This window comes from Mesocricetus auratus, unplaced genomic scaffold (genome assembly GCF_017639785.1).
Source record: "Mesocricetus auratus isolate SY011 unplaced genomic scaffold, BCM_Maur_2.0 Super-Scaffold_100013, whole genome shotgun sequence".
Lineage (NCBI taxonomy): Eukaryota > Metazoa > Chordata > Mammalia > Rodentia > Cricetidae > Mesocricetus > Mesocricetus auratus.
The window spans coordinates 52963803-52980749 of NW_024429196.1; the positions used below are offsets into that span (position 1 = coordinate 52963803).

General features: G+C 42.1%; 1 long non-coding RNA gene across 2 annotated transcripts in view; it reads left to right on the plus strand.

Annotated features, from left to right (window-relative positions):
- The first annotated feature begins 8206 nt into the window (after positions 1 to 8206).
- Positions 8207 to 16947, plus strand: part of LOC121143590 — a 40723-nt gene continuing 31982 nt past the window's right edge. Inside the window, exons 1-2 of one of the 2 annotated variants that reach the window (XR_005880839.1) lie at positions 8207 to 8396; positions 8509 to 9420. This is a non-coding gene — a long non-coding RNA (uncharacterized LOC121143590). The remainder of the gene's footprint in view (positions 8397 to 8508; positions 9421 to 16947) is intronic. The other variant, XR_005880840.1, reaches the window with a different exon arrangement.

Sequence of the window (16947 nt, forward strand, 5' to 3'; positions counted from 1 at the left end):
CACATTGGCTCTATCTTAACATACTCTGAAACCAATTCAATTCTCACTCTTCCACCCCCACCACTCTTTCTGTGGCACTGAACTTGGCTTTGCTTTTTCACTAGCTTTTATTATTATTATTAATTGTTTATTCCTCTCTTTCAAACAGGGTCTCATGTATCTTAGGCTGGCCTTCAACTCAACTATACAGTCAAGAATGGCCTTTTCATATCCTTTTGCTTCCAACTCTGTCTGTAGTCCTATAGGTTATAGGCACTGGGTTCATGTGTTACTGGGAATTGAATCTGAGGTTTATGTATGCCAGGCAAATATTCTACCAACTGAACTGTATCTGTTTAACTCTACCAACACAGACCCTTTACCTAACTCTTTTTTTTTAATTTCTCTTTTTTCGATTGTCATTCTCCACCCAAACTTCCTAGACCTCAAGAATCCATGGGTCTTTGAAATAGACCATGACACTCTGGCTCACATCCACCCAAGGGAAAAATGCAAATGCCAAATGTGTAGTGCCACTACTGACTTGGCATCCTCTGACCTCTCTGGCGTTTAGCCCAGAGATGCCACCCCGTTCTTTACTGTTCTTTGGACATCTGAGGCACATTCCTGTTTCAGGGCTTCTTCACTTTGTTCTGTCTGCTTGAGATATTCCTCACAGAAATTCTCATCTTAATTCCTTATCTCCATTTAGTCCATGCTCTCAACTGGTCTGTGAGGCATTGACCTGGCTCATTTCTGAAACTGCAGCACTCCCCCCACTCTGGACTTATTCTTTTTTTTATTGATTTATTTTCCTTTGACTGCCATGGAACTCCCGAGGTAGACTAGGCTGAGCTAAAACCCACAGATTTACCTGCTTCTGCTTCTGAGTGCTGGGATTAAAGGTGTGTGTCACCACCTGGTTTGACCTTTTTTTTCCTCCCTTTTCCAGAATAATTTTACCACTTACTATTTTTTGTATTAACTAACTTTAGTTCCTGTCATTTTTGTTTCATTGTATTTCCACTTCCCAGTTAAGTACTGCAGAAGTTTTGAATCAATGTATTGGTATGACTTCTGCTAAAATCAAGAGATGGTAGGGGGGGCGCTTGGCCTTGCTAATGGCAGTGATTATTGAAAACAGAGGGTAAGTGACAAGGGTGAAAGACAAGGAGGGAAACTTTATGATGTCCAGGTGGTGGTGGACTAGACCGGAGGTTTTGTGAAGTTCGATGTCTAGTCATTGAAAGCCACTGAATCTGGCATAACACTATAGGACAATACTCTTCGGATGGCATTTATGCCTCTGTGATCTCTGGGGCTTCTTTTTTATCTATCTTATTTTTCTTAGTTAATTATATTTCACAATGAACATGACACATTATTCTTCTCCTAAAGAATCATAACAGAAAGCTACAGTGCATCCAGCCCCTGTTTATACATGGAATATTAACCATCAAAGACATCAAGCAATACCTTGACTGAAAGGCAGAAGGAAATTTACATCATCTAACTCTTGCTACCTTTCAGCACAAACAATTCATCAGAATGATTTGAAGAGATTTAATCTGTTGAAGCTAAGAAACATGTATGTTTGGTAAAATAAAACACTGAATCCAGGAAAGTCAGGCAAATGTTATAAAACACACTAGAGCTGGGATGTGGCTCAGTATAAGAGTCGCTGCCTAATATGCTCTAGGCCTTGGGTCCAATTGCTAACATCATCGAAGGGGAATAATAAAAAGAAGTGAGGAAGGAAGAAGAATAGAGTAGTCTATTGACAGAATATGACATTTGAAGTGGACATCATTACAACTCATGGCTCAGTGCCACTACAGGTGAGTTGAGCACACATCTTAGTCACTGTTCTATCATTGTGACAAGACACCGTGAACAAGGTAACTTGTTAAAGAGAACTGAATTATAAATCTAATTAATCTTATCAATAAAAGCCCGGAGTCAGATATCAGGGTAAAAACCTGAAAGATCAGAGAAACAGAGGAGCAGCCACTGGTGACCTCTTAACTATCTGATCTTCCACCAAAAGGGCCTAGATCCTGTCTCCACCCCATCTTATCATTTCCTGTCTCCACTTCCCTAGTGCTGGGATTAAAGGCATGAGGCATCACTGCCCAGCTTCTATGGTTAACTAGTGGCTAGCTCCGCCCTCTGATCTCCAGGCATACTTTATTTGTCAGAACACAAGCACAATATCACACAACAGTAAACATTTAATGGGGGGGGCTTGCTCACAGTTTCAGAGGGTGAGTCCGTGACTATCATGACTTGTGGCATGGTAGCAGACTGGAAGGCATGGTGCTGAAGAAGCAGTAGCTGAGAGAGAACTTACGTATGATCCACAAGCAGGAGGCAGAGAGAGAGAGAGAGAGAGAGACAGAGACAGAGACAGAGACAGAGAAAGAGACATGGACAGAGACAGAGAGACAGAGAGATATGGACAGAGACAGAAAGATAGAGACAGACAGAGACAGACAGAGACAGAGAAAGAGACATGGACAAAGACAGAGAGACATGGACAGAGACAGAGACAGACAGAGACAGAGAAAGAGACATGGACAGAGACAGAGAGACATGGACAGAGACAGAGACAGATAGAGACAGACAGAGACAGAGAAAGAGACATGGACAAAGACAGAGAAAGAGAGACACAGAGAGAAACCAACCCTGGTGGCCTGGGCTTTTGAAACCTCCAAAGCCCACCCTCTGTGACACACCTCCTCCAACAAGGGCATGAGGACATGCCTCTAGGGACCAAGCTTTCAAATATGTATGAGCCTATGGGGGGTATTGTCATTGAAACCATCATAATATGACTGTAGCCCAGGACTCCAGAGCCTGAGACAGGAGGCTCAAAAATTCAAAGTCTTCAAGAATCAAATCAAGCAGAAAACAGCAAACAAGCAAAACACAGAAAATACCAGAAAAAGGAAAGTAAACTAGTGATTGGGGACCTTCACTATGGAAAATACTCTTGGGGATGACTCAGCAACAGTGTAACCTTTTGGAATTTTGTCTACTGAAAATTGAATACACAGTAAAAAAAACTCCAGAAATAATGTAGAGAAGCAAAATGCCACAAATAAACACAAGAACACAGCCATAGTGCCCACAGCTGGGACATTTTACAAAGGGATATTAGATAAGAGATGTTTGGGAAAATTACTTAACCATTGAAATAAAAGCAATCGAAAACAAATGGCAGCAATTTACAGGTGGATTGACTCTGTTGCTGCTAAGATTAGCAAGGAAAATCAATTACACCCAGTGCCAGTGACATGCACTTATCCTTAACAGCAGGCATTGGCTTCAGGGCCCCAAGATTCCAAAGCCTGAGGATGCCCATATATAATGACTTGCCAGATGTGAGGTAGACCACCCCCATCCTTTCATATACTTTGAGGTATCACCCAACATGATGTTAGTGCTGTGTAAATAGTGGTTATACGGTATTGCTTGAGCATAATGAGAAAAGCCTGTACATACTCCGTATGGATGCAATTTCCCCAGTATTTAAAATCTGAGATTAGCTGAATTCATGGGTGCAGGACCTGTGCATACCAAGTGTGGACTGTGTTAAGTGAAAAACATGGACTATGACAAAGGCAAATGATGTTAAAGACAAGCTCATGGTGGGGTTTCAAAGACAGCAACTATGGCCCAAATCCTCTCCATATTTATTTTATATATATCAGGAAAGAAAAAAAAGAGAATAAGAAAGCAAACTCAAACCAACCAGAAGTAAATTCTAGCAGAATCCAATGTGTGTCAGTCTAAACTCAGGGACTGCAGCCACCACAGGGCAGGGTAGTGTGACAAGGTGATTCCAGTCATTCTTGCTGGGCCTAAGATGAAATACTGAGGAACTCTCCATGAATGTTGACCAAAAGTTGGAGGACTAAGAATGGATGAGATAATGGCAGTAGACGAAGAGGGGGCTAGGCAGCCTGAGGGTCGTCTCAGAATATTGGGCATGTCTCCCTTCCCTGTGTCTGAGGACACCCGGTGACTGGCCCAGGTGGATGCCAGTTGTGAGCTTCAGGCCTGATTCTGCAAAGGTGGCTAAACAGTTGGATGCAAAGTGACTGCTGTATGGCCTGGTCATGAAGAGTGTCCTCCTTCAGCCTGCGTGGTTGAGCCTTCACGCATTGGCATGCGTGGCAGTGCTTCCGGATGCACACCAGGATTCAGTAGAGGACAGCTAGTGACCAACAAAGAGTCCTTTGGATTCCAGCAGCAAGACCGAGTTCCTCAGGGGTTGGAAGGGCACCCTCTGCACTGGGGAGGTTGTGACGGGGAGCTTCCTTGCTTTGTGTTTTCTTTTTTAGGGAACACACAGACTGAACTCTCAGGCTAGGAAGTAGTTAGGCCTTGCCTCGAAACTTTGGAAGATGAGAGTTTTCTAGTTATTTAGGATAAAGACAAGTTTTTATAATATTTAAAACCATTTTACAAATTACATATGTACCAACAATAGTTACTGAAATAATCTTTACCAGAATATAGTGGGTTTTTTCTCTTTTTTTCCCATCTGCAATAATAATAGGTTTCTCCTAGCTTTCACTCGTGCCAAATCATAGTATCAGTTTTCCTTCAAAATTACTTTTCTCTCTTCCTATTTTACTACTGACATTTTGTGGGTGTACTTTCATACATGTCAATGGCTCATCTAGCAATTCATTCATGGTTTTACTTGGTTGTTTGTAACAGTTTTTATGGTTAGATTTTGCTGTTATATTTGATTTTCCTTGTTCACATTAGAAGGCATTGTTATTTTTTAATGTAGCTACTTTGTTCCTAGTAGTCACTAGGCTACAATAATGTCTATTGTCATTGCAATGTCTGCAGCATGAGACCTAAAATCCCCAGCAGACACTCTCTGGTTACCTGTTATTTGGAATGTTACCCATCATGGTTTTCCTTTACTTCCTGGATGAACATTTTCCTTTTTTGGAAGGTAGCCAGTGGTGTGTATCCAGAACTACAAAGCTCTCTCCTTCCTTGCTGCCTGCCCACTTGCCTTCCTGACTTCCTTCCTTTCTTCCATTCATCCACTCTTTCTTCCCCTTTTTTGCCTTCTGTAGACACGGTCTTGATTTGTAGTCCATACTGACTTTGCATTTGTGATCCTCTGGCCTCATCCTCCTTCCCAAATCTCTTTCAGTGAAGATTAATGTTTTTCTGGGTAAACTAGGTGACTTCGGAATATATTTGCCCATTTTGCATGAACACCATTGTGCAGCCTGCAGCATGTAAGCAGCAGTGAGGGTTGTCTTAGAGCAATGGTTTCTCTGCATTGCCTTACAGGTACAAATATGGAACTATATTCATCTTAATATGATTTTTATCTTAATGTAGTGAGCTTGATAACAAAGAGATTGATAATAGAGGACTTGATGAATTATGAACATTTTGTGCCTATTGTGCTTGGTATAAAGAAAAAATATATCCACTTGATTTCTGAATTCTTCCTTCCCGAAGAAGAAATGTGTGATCAATTAGCAAATCCAGAAGAAGAGGAAAAAGTGAAAATGAATACTAGATTTTTTATGAGAAAATAATCTATTTTTTTAGACTATTTTTAAAATTTAAATTAGAAACAAGCTTGTTTTACATATCAATCTCAGTTCCCTCTCCCTTCCCGCCTCCCTGGCCTCCAACAATCCCCTATCCCATCTTCTTTCTGCTCCCCAGGGAGGGTGAGGCCTTCCATGGGGGATCTTCAAAATCTATCATATCATTTGGAACAGGGCCTATGCCCTTTCTGATGTGTCTAGGCTGACAGAGTATCCCTCTATGTGGAATGGGCTCCCAAAGTCTATTCCTATACTAGCAATAAATACTGATCCACTACTAGAAACCCCATAGATTTCCCAGACCCCCTAACTGACACTCATGTTTAGGGTGTCTGGATAAGTCCTATGTTGGTTTCCCAGCTATCCTTCCCCTTGTTCAGGTCAGCTGTTTCTGTGGGTTTCTCTAGCCTGGTCTTGACCCCTTTGCTCATCACTCCTCTCTCTCTGCAACTGGATTCCAGAAATTTGGCTCAGTGTTTAGCTGTGTGTCTGCTTCTACTTCTATCAGCCACCGGATGAAGGCTCTAAGGAGAAATCCGGCACTAGAGAAATGTCCAGAGATCTACAAAGATGACCCCAATTAACAATCTAAGCAATAGTGGAGAGGCACCTTAAATGCCTTTCCTCGATATTGAGATTGATGAATACTAGATTTAAAATTTTCTAAGTCTGTTAAGGTTTCTCAGGAAATCTCAGATTCCTTACTTTAATACCTTGTGTTTAACATCCTTTATTGTCTTTTCTATTGGAAATTTTTAAAAAAGTACAAGTACTGAAAGTAATATAACCAAAACTCAAGCGGTCACTCTTAAAGACTAACCAATGTTAATGTGCTAAGATATCTTCCTCGGAATATTTTTATGTGAAATAAATAAAGGATTAGTGCTAGAGCAAGTTTTTTCCATGTCCTTTCCTGCTAACTTGTCATGTTGGGGAAGAGAAGAGTGGGGACAGGGCTTGTGGCATGTGCAGCTCCAGAGGGATTTGTAGAAGGTTCTCTAGTACTTTCCTTGTACTAGACAAAAATCCAAAAATGGAGCTGTGAAATCTGGACCGTCCAAAGTCCTGAGGAGATGAAGGTTTTATACAAACAGGTGGGTCCAGATTGCTTCCTTCTGGGGTGATTCACGGTACCTGTCTTTCTCATGTGGGTGTCAGTAAGGGCTGGACTCATCATGATCATGGCATATAGAAATTCAAGTCGTGGGGTGAGTTTTACACTTGGAGAAACTGAGGACCAGAGAGTAAAAGAAATCTATACTTTCAGGACAAACAAGAAGCCTAACTCCATCTTCCTTCCTTTTTTGTTTTCCTCCATAGTAGTTCTATTTTCCAAGCAAATTGAACCAGAATCAGTGCTTTTTGTTTTTTTTTGTTTTTGTTTTTGTTTTTCAAGACAGGGTTTCTCTGTGGTTTTGGAGCCTGTCCTGGAACTAACTCTTGTAGACCAAGCTGGTCTTGAACTCACAGAGATCCATCGGCCTCTGCCTCCAGAGTGCTGGGATTAAAGGCGTGAGCCACCACCTCCTGGCGGTAGAGCCGGTGCTTTTAATATTCAAGAAATTCCAGAGTCATGTTCTGTATGCTAGGTTTAAAATGGAACCCAAACAAACTAACATGTATTATTCTGCCTACTGTCAAATGGGATTTAGATTCTAGAAGAGGTTGCCTAAGACAACAGAGAGATGCTGCTGGGTATTAATATCTTCTTTTCCAAGGCATTAAGTAGTTAACAGGCCTGACGCTTCCTAGATGTCATGGACTATCGGCAAAATGCTTATGTGGATGAAAACAGTCATCTGTGTAAGAATTACCTGCATGCCCCCATGGTAGAGAAACAGTTCATGCTGCTTATTAATTCAAGAATGAGCCTGTGCCCAAGGAAGAGCCTTTTAATATCTTTTGATAGAAGTTTGCATATCCTCAACTTTTCTGATTAACATGGTTTCAGACTATAACTGTTGAGGGCCTAGGATCTGTGCCACCCTTAGGTGCCCACTTTATGCAGATGCCCACTGCAGAGCAGAGGCCAGTGTGTCTTATACGCATCACACAGTGGGGCAGGACCCTGGAGAAGCAGCCTCAAGGACATTTAAGGCAGCAGCCTTGAGAAAGACTGCTTTGACAGTGAAAGCCGGTATTCCCCAACAGGACAGGCTGTGCGTACAATTGGGCAGTCTGTACTCCGCTGGTTTGGTTTCTGTAGTGCGGATTTGAAGATGCATCCTTCTGCCAATGAACAGTTGGAGCCACTCCTAATTTTCTCATTTGATGAAGTGATACAGTTAGAATTGATGGGACAAGCCGAGATTGTCACACACAGTCACAAACTAAGCAATCTCATCTGTAAGATGGGGACAATGACAGGTTTTGTTTTGGAAACTGGTTCTTACAGGCCTGGCCTGCCACAAACTCTTGTGTTTGGCCAGTAGATGAGACTAAAAGCATATATATTACTGTGCCTGTGTGATGATGACATTTTGATTGTTGTGAAAATTAGAGTTAATGTAGGAACAGCATCCAGCAGAGAGGCTGTATAAATGTCCACCAATGGTGGTGGCTGCTATTGTTACTAAGCACAGAGCCTTAGGAAACAGGCTAGAGAGGGTGGGGGTGCACAGATTTGGGGATTACAGCCAGGGCACCAGCTCAGAACCGGAATGCTTTACCCTAGTTTTCGTTTTCTTTTTTTCACTAAACTGACCAACCCCCCTCCAGTTTCTGGACCTGTGGAGTGGATGCGTTTTTCTTCAGGGTTTGCATTATTTCTTCGAGAATTGTGCCGCTGGCAGAAAGACCACACAGCTCTGCTCCTGCCCTGTGGTGTGTGCTGTCCTTTTCAGGGGGGGACTTAGTGGGTGCGCTGGTTTGCTTTCACTGGGTCTGGCAGGGGAATGCGTACTCATTCAGTTTTGTTGTTGCTGTTTTTCCCCAGTATGTGGGCTGTAGCAGACTGACAGGAGGCTCGCAGGGAAAGGCCACTAAAGCCTCAGAGCGGCCAAAATCACTGCAGTGTTTTGAACAACGGAACAGGCTTTCTTTGGAAATGAAACTAATCCTTAAAACTCACCAACCGTGGATTAGCATGGCAAGGAGACGACGGATTGTCTTCATCTGGGACAGGAAGAGGAGCCACTGTGGTTATGAGTAATGTGCCTGCTACAGTATTTCATTTTCTTGCTATGTAACTATTTAAATCATGTTAGGGAAATAAAAAAGTCTTTGAAGCTGCATGTTAACCCCTAGGCTCTATGATATGAGTAAATCTCATTTTAAATTTTAAAGTGTCTAAATGTCCAAATAAAATACAGGAAAACAAACTGAAGCGAGAAAAGAATTAAAGCAAGAAAGATATTTTCTCTCGTTGTAGCTGATTTCTTTGTTTCTCTACCAAGTGGAGAAATCACACTAAGAATCCAAAAGTGACGATGATCTAAAAACTATATTTGGGATATTTTTGTCCTTACATGTTAATGTGTACCCAAAGTTCTGTGCGAAATGTCCCTTGTTACCAATGACGAAGCCTTTCCACAAAGGCAGGGGAGAAGGGGAAGGGGGAAACACAGTTCCCTGTCGTCCTGACTTGCTCCGAACACTCCCTGGTCAACGCCCAGGAGACAACATCTCCTTTCAGAGGGACACTAACCAAGCAGAACCAGCTGACCTCACTCTCCTCTCTTGCAAACATTTCCACCCCAGTTTCAGAGGAAAAGGAATCGGCAGACGAGAGAGGCCAACGAGAAACTAATGAAACCGCGAGGCCAGAGAGGAGAGGCGGAAAAGCAAGATTCGCTCCAGGTATTGCGTGACACGGTGGACGTGTCACAGGATACAGGCTAGTGGAACCGTGAGTTTCATTTCCAGACCTCCGCCTCTCTCCTGCAGCATCCCCACGGGCCACTTTCGTGCTCAGCACAGGCTTTAACGAGCAAAAACACGTGTACAATAAACCTTAGCTGTTTGACATTCAATTTCAACTCGGCTTTTAAAATGGCATTGATGGTAACTAACCCATTCCCCCTGCCCCCTTCTCTCCAGTTCCTTTTGTATTTCATTTGTAAGTTTTACCACTTAACAATGAGGAATTCTTTGATTATAGAATCTCGGCGTTAGCATGCAATTTGAAAAAGGCTTTCGTGACTGACATTTAAATATCTTGTTTATTATTCACATTCCAGTTTTCATTTGCATACTTATCCTCTACAATAGAAATTTATATTTTTTCCATGAGAAATTAGGATATTCCAGGGCCCCAGTGTCTGATTACATGCTGCTCATTTCCTTTTAAAGTGCTGTTTATAAATTACTTTGTTACTTTTAATGAAGCTAGAATGAAGGTCAGTATGATTCTTAATTGTGTATGCAGGAAGCCACAATGTGTGAAAAATCTTTGTAAGCTCCAGAGGGCCACTGGGGAAGGGTCTGGGGCTAGAACCCGGGACTTCAGATGTGATATGTATGTGCTATCCCACTGAGCTAGTCTTCTATGCCCCAAACCTGAACTTTCCCATGAGCTGGCAGCAGATTTCCAATGCTCTGTGCTGAAGGTTGCTGGTTGTGATGGGGGTCACATCTTTCTACCTTTATTCTTTCCCTTTGAGCTGCTTAGAGTCTGTTTGAGGCACTGGCTCGGTGGGGCAGGTGGGGTGTGTGTGTGTGTGTGTGTGTGTGTGTGTGTGTTGTGTATGTATATGTGTGACAGTGGTGTGTATGTGTTGCAATGACCCCAGGAGGCCAGTAAGTCTCCAAAGCAAAAGTCCGATTTTAGGAGCCATGTTTAAATCTAACAGAGGATGACATTTTTAAGAACCAGCTTGGTGACAAGTCTGTGGTTTGGGGGTTGGGGACAGGGGAATCCTCCTGTAAACTCTTTCTTTCTTCTTTGAGACTTACATAAGTGTTGCAGGAACAGCAGGAAGGGAAGGTCACCAGGGACCCCAGGGCACCTAGCTTTGTGGGTGTTGCCACTGTCCCTTCTACCCCACAGTGACAAGAAAGAGGATGAAACCTGGAGGGGAGGGCTGTGCGAGTTGTCAGGAAACTAAACAAACAAACAAAGAAAACAAAACACCAGGCCTCTTAGCAGGTAAGGCTACGGTGGTAAATAAGGCTTTCAGTCCAGAGTGTGAGATTGCAGTGCTCACCAGCAGAAAGACGATTTCCACGGAAACATCTTTCTGCACACTTCGCAAACTCACAGCAAAAGCAAAGCAGGAGATTTAACCATTTAACTTCCTATTCCCCATGCAACATGCTCCCCTGTTACTGCCAACTGTTTCAATGTCCTTGGATGCTTCTGGAAAGCAACAACCATAAGCCTATTGGGCACCCAGAAAACCCGCTGCTGCGTCTGGCTCTGCCTCATTACCTTGTCAGCCGTGTCAGGACATGGCTCCACATTTCCCGAAGTCATGAAATTATATTGGGGCTATCACTGAAGCCCACGGCCAGCCCAGACAGGGTGGGATGCAACCCAGCCAAAAGGTCCCAACAGAAAGTTTCTCCTCTAAAGTGTTTCGTGAGAAGGCTCTCAGACACCAATGTACTGGGACATTGTCCTTAGTGGCTGTTTTTGTCCTCAACAGCCTTTTGTCTTGTCCTGCTAATCTCTGCAGTGTGGGTTCTGAGAAGGAGGGTCGGGTTTCAGCAGAACATGTGTTTCACTGTATGGAAATGTGCCCTGGCCGGCCGAGTAAACAGCAGTATCTGCGGAGGGAGACCCAAGCCACTGATTACTATCAAAGAGTGCTGGAGCTGTAAACAGTAATTGACCATCTTTGAGAAAAGGTAGAAGGGCTTTAAGGCAAGGTCTTTTGTTGTCTTTAGCCCCCTGTCTATCTACATTCACCAGGCCAGGATCATATATCAGTCTCCAGTTCAAAAGGGGTTTTTATTTCTTGATTTGTTCTTTGCCATGTTGGGGATGGATCCCAGGTTTGCTCGGCCAGGCAAGAGTTCTACCACTAATCTGCATCTCAGACCATGTTCTTTCCATTTCCGATTTTTTTTTGGTGGAAAATAAAATGAGTCAAATTATTCTCTTACAATTGTAGTAAATAAACACTAATAAAATAACAAGTTTCTTTTTAACTCTTTAGGCAATGCAAAAAGCAAAGGGTGCAGCATCACAGAAATCAAGTTTGCCTCAATGAAATGACTGTTAAAAAAAAAGCAAAAACAAGGCAAGAGAATACTCTATATTGGTTTGAAATATAGGAAGAATTAAAAAGTAAAGCCAGGGTCAGTCTTGCAGGCAATGGTGTGGTGCTATTTTTCATTCTGTGTCCTGCAGTAGAGCCTATGGAGACAGGCTTTCAACTGGGCAACAGGAAGCCAAGTACCTTTGGACCCCTGCTTCTGATTTCTTCTGTCACAAAGGTCATGCTGATTGTTCTCCTTTCTCCAGGGTGGTTAGAGACTAGCCCCTGCCCCTTCCCTACAGGCAGTCAGTTGTGTTGATGTGGACTTGAGGATGCACTTGGCCTCCAGACAAGCACAGCTGAGCTATTCCAGCGCCTCCTTCCCTACTATGCTTTATGCACACAGACAGGTGTGCAAACATTTCGTGCTTTCCCGAGAAACGGCTTATTTTCCATAACTTACCCCACACACAGGTCTTCTGCTATTTTATTAAAAGTTTGCCAATGCAGTGATCTATTTTGCAACCTTTCACTCAAGAAGTGTATTTATTTTCATATGAATTTTAAAAGTTCTCTGTCTTAGTTGGTAGAGGGATGTGTTTTAAAATCTGCGTAAACTAGAATAAAGCACTTGAGGTGAACTTACCCAAAACACAATCAATGTGCAAGAACTGAAGTCCTAGCAGAGATACACTTATTCTTCACTCCAAATTGTGTTTGGGGCTGTGTCTCCCTCTTTTTTAAGCTAGAGGAGACATTCAGAGCAATAATATCTGTTAAATCACAGGTTCACTTCTAAAAAGTTCTCAGACTTGGAGCAAAATTGAAAACGCTTCTGGAGACAATAGTTTAAAAAATTGTTACTCTCAATATGCATATATGTGTGTGTATCCTTTAAATATTTTTTAGTATGTACTCATTGTACAAAATGATGGTTTTCTTTATATTTTTATGACTATTTATCATGAGTTTTTATTTTATCCACCCTGCCCCTTCCCCCTGCCCCTCTCCTGTCCCTGTCCTGCTCTGACTGGTTCTCTTTTCCTTTCAAGTCCTGTTTTTTTTACCATATGCCTCTTGTGGTAAGATACTTTTTGTGAATATCTGAGACTCTAAGATTATAAAGTTTTATTAGTAGTTCAGAAATACTTTTGCATCAGAGATGACTTAGTGTTTATGTGACCACATGGTAATTTATTATATTTAAAGGAATATATAAAATGATTTACATAATTATTTTATCTCATTGTCTCCTTTATTTTAAATTTTACAAAGGGACTTTAGTACTAGAAAAAAAAACCCTCAGTATTTATTAGCGTTTCAATTTTAAATCCAGCTGAAAGTGGATAAATACTTAAAGAACAATAGATGTAGTAAATAATTGCTGAATGTAATTTTCACCTTAAAGACTTTGTTGTTACTAATATATAGTTTGCATTTTATATTAATTTTTGTTTTATTGGTTTCATGAGTTTAAAGCTTTAGCAAATGTCGATCTCTTGGTTATTTTGTGTTTAAAGGCAGTGATGAAGAAACGAAATGGCCCTTGGCGTTTATGTTTTGGTGAGGAATGGAATGAAACCCTTTAAGATTTCCTTGTGAAAAATGAAAAGTAGTAAGAAAACATTGGACAGGATTCTAATAGGACCTTTGGGACCAGGTTTAAAGTCTATAATTTATAGAGAAATAGTAGGACACTTAAAGGTAGCAACATAATTAAAATTTTAGTTACATTTGGTATTAATTAATAGTCTTGCGCTGCTCTGAAATTAAAACTCTCCAAGGGATTCGTTTAAAACGCACTCTCTTCATTAACCACCAGGGGTCGTAAGAGAACACACAATACCCAGACCGGTTGACTTCTTTTTCAGGGACAGCCCGAGGTCTGGACACCTACTACAGCCAAACATTTGTCATGCTGGGGGGCGATAAGAGAAAAAAAACCACATTTTCAAAGTGAGAAACATGAAGTTTGAACTTGCATTGGAAAGCTGTCTAGATTACAGAAATAAAAAATAATTGCGGTTTGAATAAATTCTTTTGAATATGGGTATCTTCTAAAAAGTCATTTAAAATGGTGTTAATTAGTAACAAAGGGGTAGATAGTGTAAGATTCTGTGTATATGAGTGTCCCATCTCTTTGGGAACACAGACAAATTAGTGATTTCCTAGGGCTTGGGGAGGCACTGAGTGGTAGTTGGTGTAACTAAGGAGACAGGAGTGCTTTTTTTTTAAGTGTATGATACTATCATTAAATTGGTTATGATGACGGCTGTATCATTGTGAACACACTAAAAGCCATTCAAATGTGTGGCCCTTGTTTTACAAATCATAGTGCAATAAAACTGTTCAAACAAAGGCTTAAAATATAGCATTGTGTAAATTTGGATGCAGAAATTCCCAGATTTACTTTCTTTCTTTCTTTTTCTTTTTCTTTTTTTTGTTTTTTTTGTTTTTTTTTTGTTTTTCGAGACAGGGTTCTGTGGCTTTGGAGGCTGTCTTGGAACTCGCTCTGTAGACCAGGCTGGCCTCAAACTCACAGAGATCCGCCTGCCTCTGCCTCCCGAGTGCTGGGATTAAAGGCGTGTGCCACCAACGACCGGCAGATTTACTTTCTTTCTAGTCATGGGGTTTGGATAACTAGCTATGATGAATTTTATGATTTAAATTTCGTTGAAATAAATATGGGTTGATTTTTGTTATTTCATGCGAGTCCTAAAGAGCTGGTGGGTGTTCAGGCAGAGAGAAGCTCCTGGGGGTGGGCGGAACGCAGTGCCAGGGGTCTGGACCCCAGCTCAGGAGCCTTCCCTCCCCCCACTTGACCTTCCTTGAGACAGCCTGCTTTTCATGAAATGGAGGGCAGAACTTGATCACTTGGGTGACATTTCAGTTCTACAGCACTGCGATCGTCTCCGTCTAGAGGCATCTGTGTGACCCTTTGGATGTTTAGGAGTCGTCCGAAGTTCCTCCAGCCAGCCCTGTTCCGTATTTGCACGTTACCTGAGTGATGCAAAAAAGCAGCCGTATAGTCTGAGGTTGTTAAGTCTGCTTTGGAAGCAGCTGCTGGAACCTTCTGCTAAATTACTTGCATTTGGAAGTCTGAATAAAACATTACCTATATTTTAAAAATTTAATACATTTAGTTTATTTCATTAAAGTACGCAATTAAAATTACAAGGATTTCCAAAACTGGAATTTCGTATGTAATAAATGATCTAGCAAGCAGTCGTGTTCAATTATACTTAATAAATATACAGGTCACCTATGCCCTCTACTTTTAAGTCAGCATTTTAAAATGTGGAAAGTGGTGGTACACATTTTTCAGATATATGAACATTTTCAGGGAAATGTGTTTTGAATCAGAAAGAAGCAGTCCACACTGATTAATTTCATACTTAATTCTTAACCTTTCTTTCCACGAGGAATGATCTTGCGAGGCTCACTTGAACTCTCTCATTTCACTGGCTTAGTTATTAATTACACAGCCTGAAATCATGATGGCATTTTTGCCTCATCTACACCAGCAGCTTCAAAGGTGTGGGAACAAGAAGTTCATCTGTGGTCGTCTCCTGCATAAGGAGCAGGGACAGCCATGGCGTAAGCCGCTGGTCCTACTATGGTGGTGGGGGTGTGCCTCACCTTCCTTACGACCCCTTTCCTCCCTCAGAAACAGATGGTTTGAGCTTTCCAGTTCCAGTGTTATCCCCATCCCTCTCTCTCTCACGGTTGTCTCCCATGGGCATCCAAAGGGCGCAAAGAAGCTAGCCGCGTTAGAAGAGCCGCTTCCGCCATGCCATCCTGTATGCACTGGTTTGCTTTTCTTTCATTTGTGCTTCCTTCAGCAGGGCCCTATCAACTAGACTGTCTTTTTCTGTTTTAGTGCATTTTTAGAGTGCAAAATAATGTCATTTTCTGACGTGGATATCATTCTACTTTGCTCATTTGCACACCCCATTACTTCCTCTCTGCTCCCCGCCTCCTGTTAAGGGCCCCCTTTCCCCCTCCAAGTGGTCTTGTAGACAGACAGATGAACGATGGATGACAGCTAGACTTCTCATGTGAGACACACGATGTCCTTCTGTCTTTATCCTCATTGCCTTCTATTGTCACCCCTCCCTTGGTCCTCTTGCTTCTCCGACATAGTTACCTCTTTACTTAGTTTTAAAATCAATTTTTCTTTATTCTTGAGCATTTCATACACTTATGCAATGCAAATATGATCATACAAACACACGCACGTATGTATCCCCAACTTTCTCTCTCCAAATACCCCACAACACACTCCCTCTCAACTTCCTGTTGTTTCACTTTCGTGTTTTTACTCCACTCAGCCCAATTAGTGCTGCCTACATGCGCGTGGGTGTGGGGCATCCCTTAGAGCACGGGAAACTACCAGTGGCGCGTTCTCAAGGAAGGATCGGTCCTCTCGCTGCAGCTATCCGGCACCAGTAGGTAGCTCCTCCGTGAGGGGTGGGGCCTGCAGATTACCTACCCCATCTACAGATGGATTCTGGTAGGCTTGCTTTTGTGCAGGTGACCACAGCTGCTGGAATTATTTATGGTGTGATAGCCATGTCCAGAAGACAGAGTTTCACAACATTTTTCACTTTCAGCCTCCTCTTCTGTGATGGTCCCTGAGCCCTGACAGGATGTGTCGAGTGTGTGTAGTTACAGAGAAACCCTGTCTCATAAAAACCAAAAAAAACAAACAAACAAACAAACAAAAAAAAAAAAACTAAAAAGCTCCCATTTATGACGGGGTGCCCGGTCTCTTATTGTCATTCCTTTGACCATTTACATAGTGTTCCACTTCTTGCAGTCTACTGCAAAAAGAAGCACGTCTGACTAAGGTTGAGAGTAGCCCAGGTCTACCGTATAAACCTAAGTATTTAGAAGCCAATTTGACAGCATTGCCATTTAGCAGGTTCTGCTCTAGTGCCTATGACCTCCATTCACCGTGAGCTTTTCAGGATTACTGTGCCAGGCATAAGACCTCAGATTCAATTAGAAAGTGATTAGTTACCCCATAACAGTTATGTACCAGTGGGCCTGGCTTGCCAGGCAGGTCGGTATTATGATGCAGGGCCAAGTGCTGGGAAAGGCGGTGGATGTCCTCAGCAGCCTGCAAGACGGATGATTCCTGCTAAGTCGGGGTTGATTTTTCCATTCACAGTCAGTGACGTCTATACTTTTTACAAAGTGAGTTGCACATCAGCAGGCTGCCATGTGCGCCC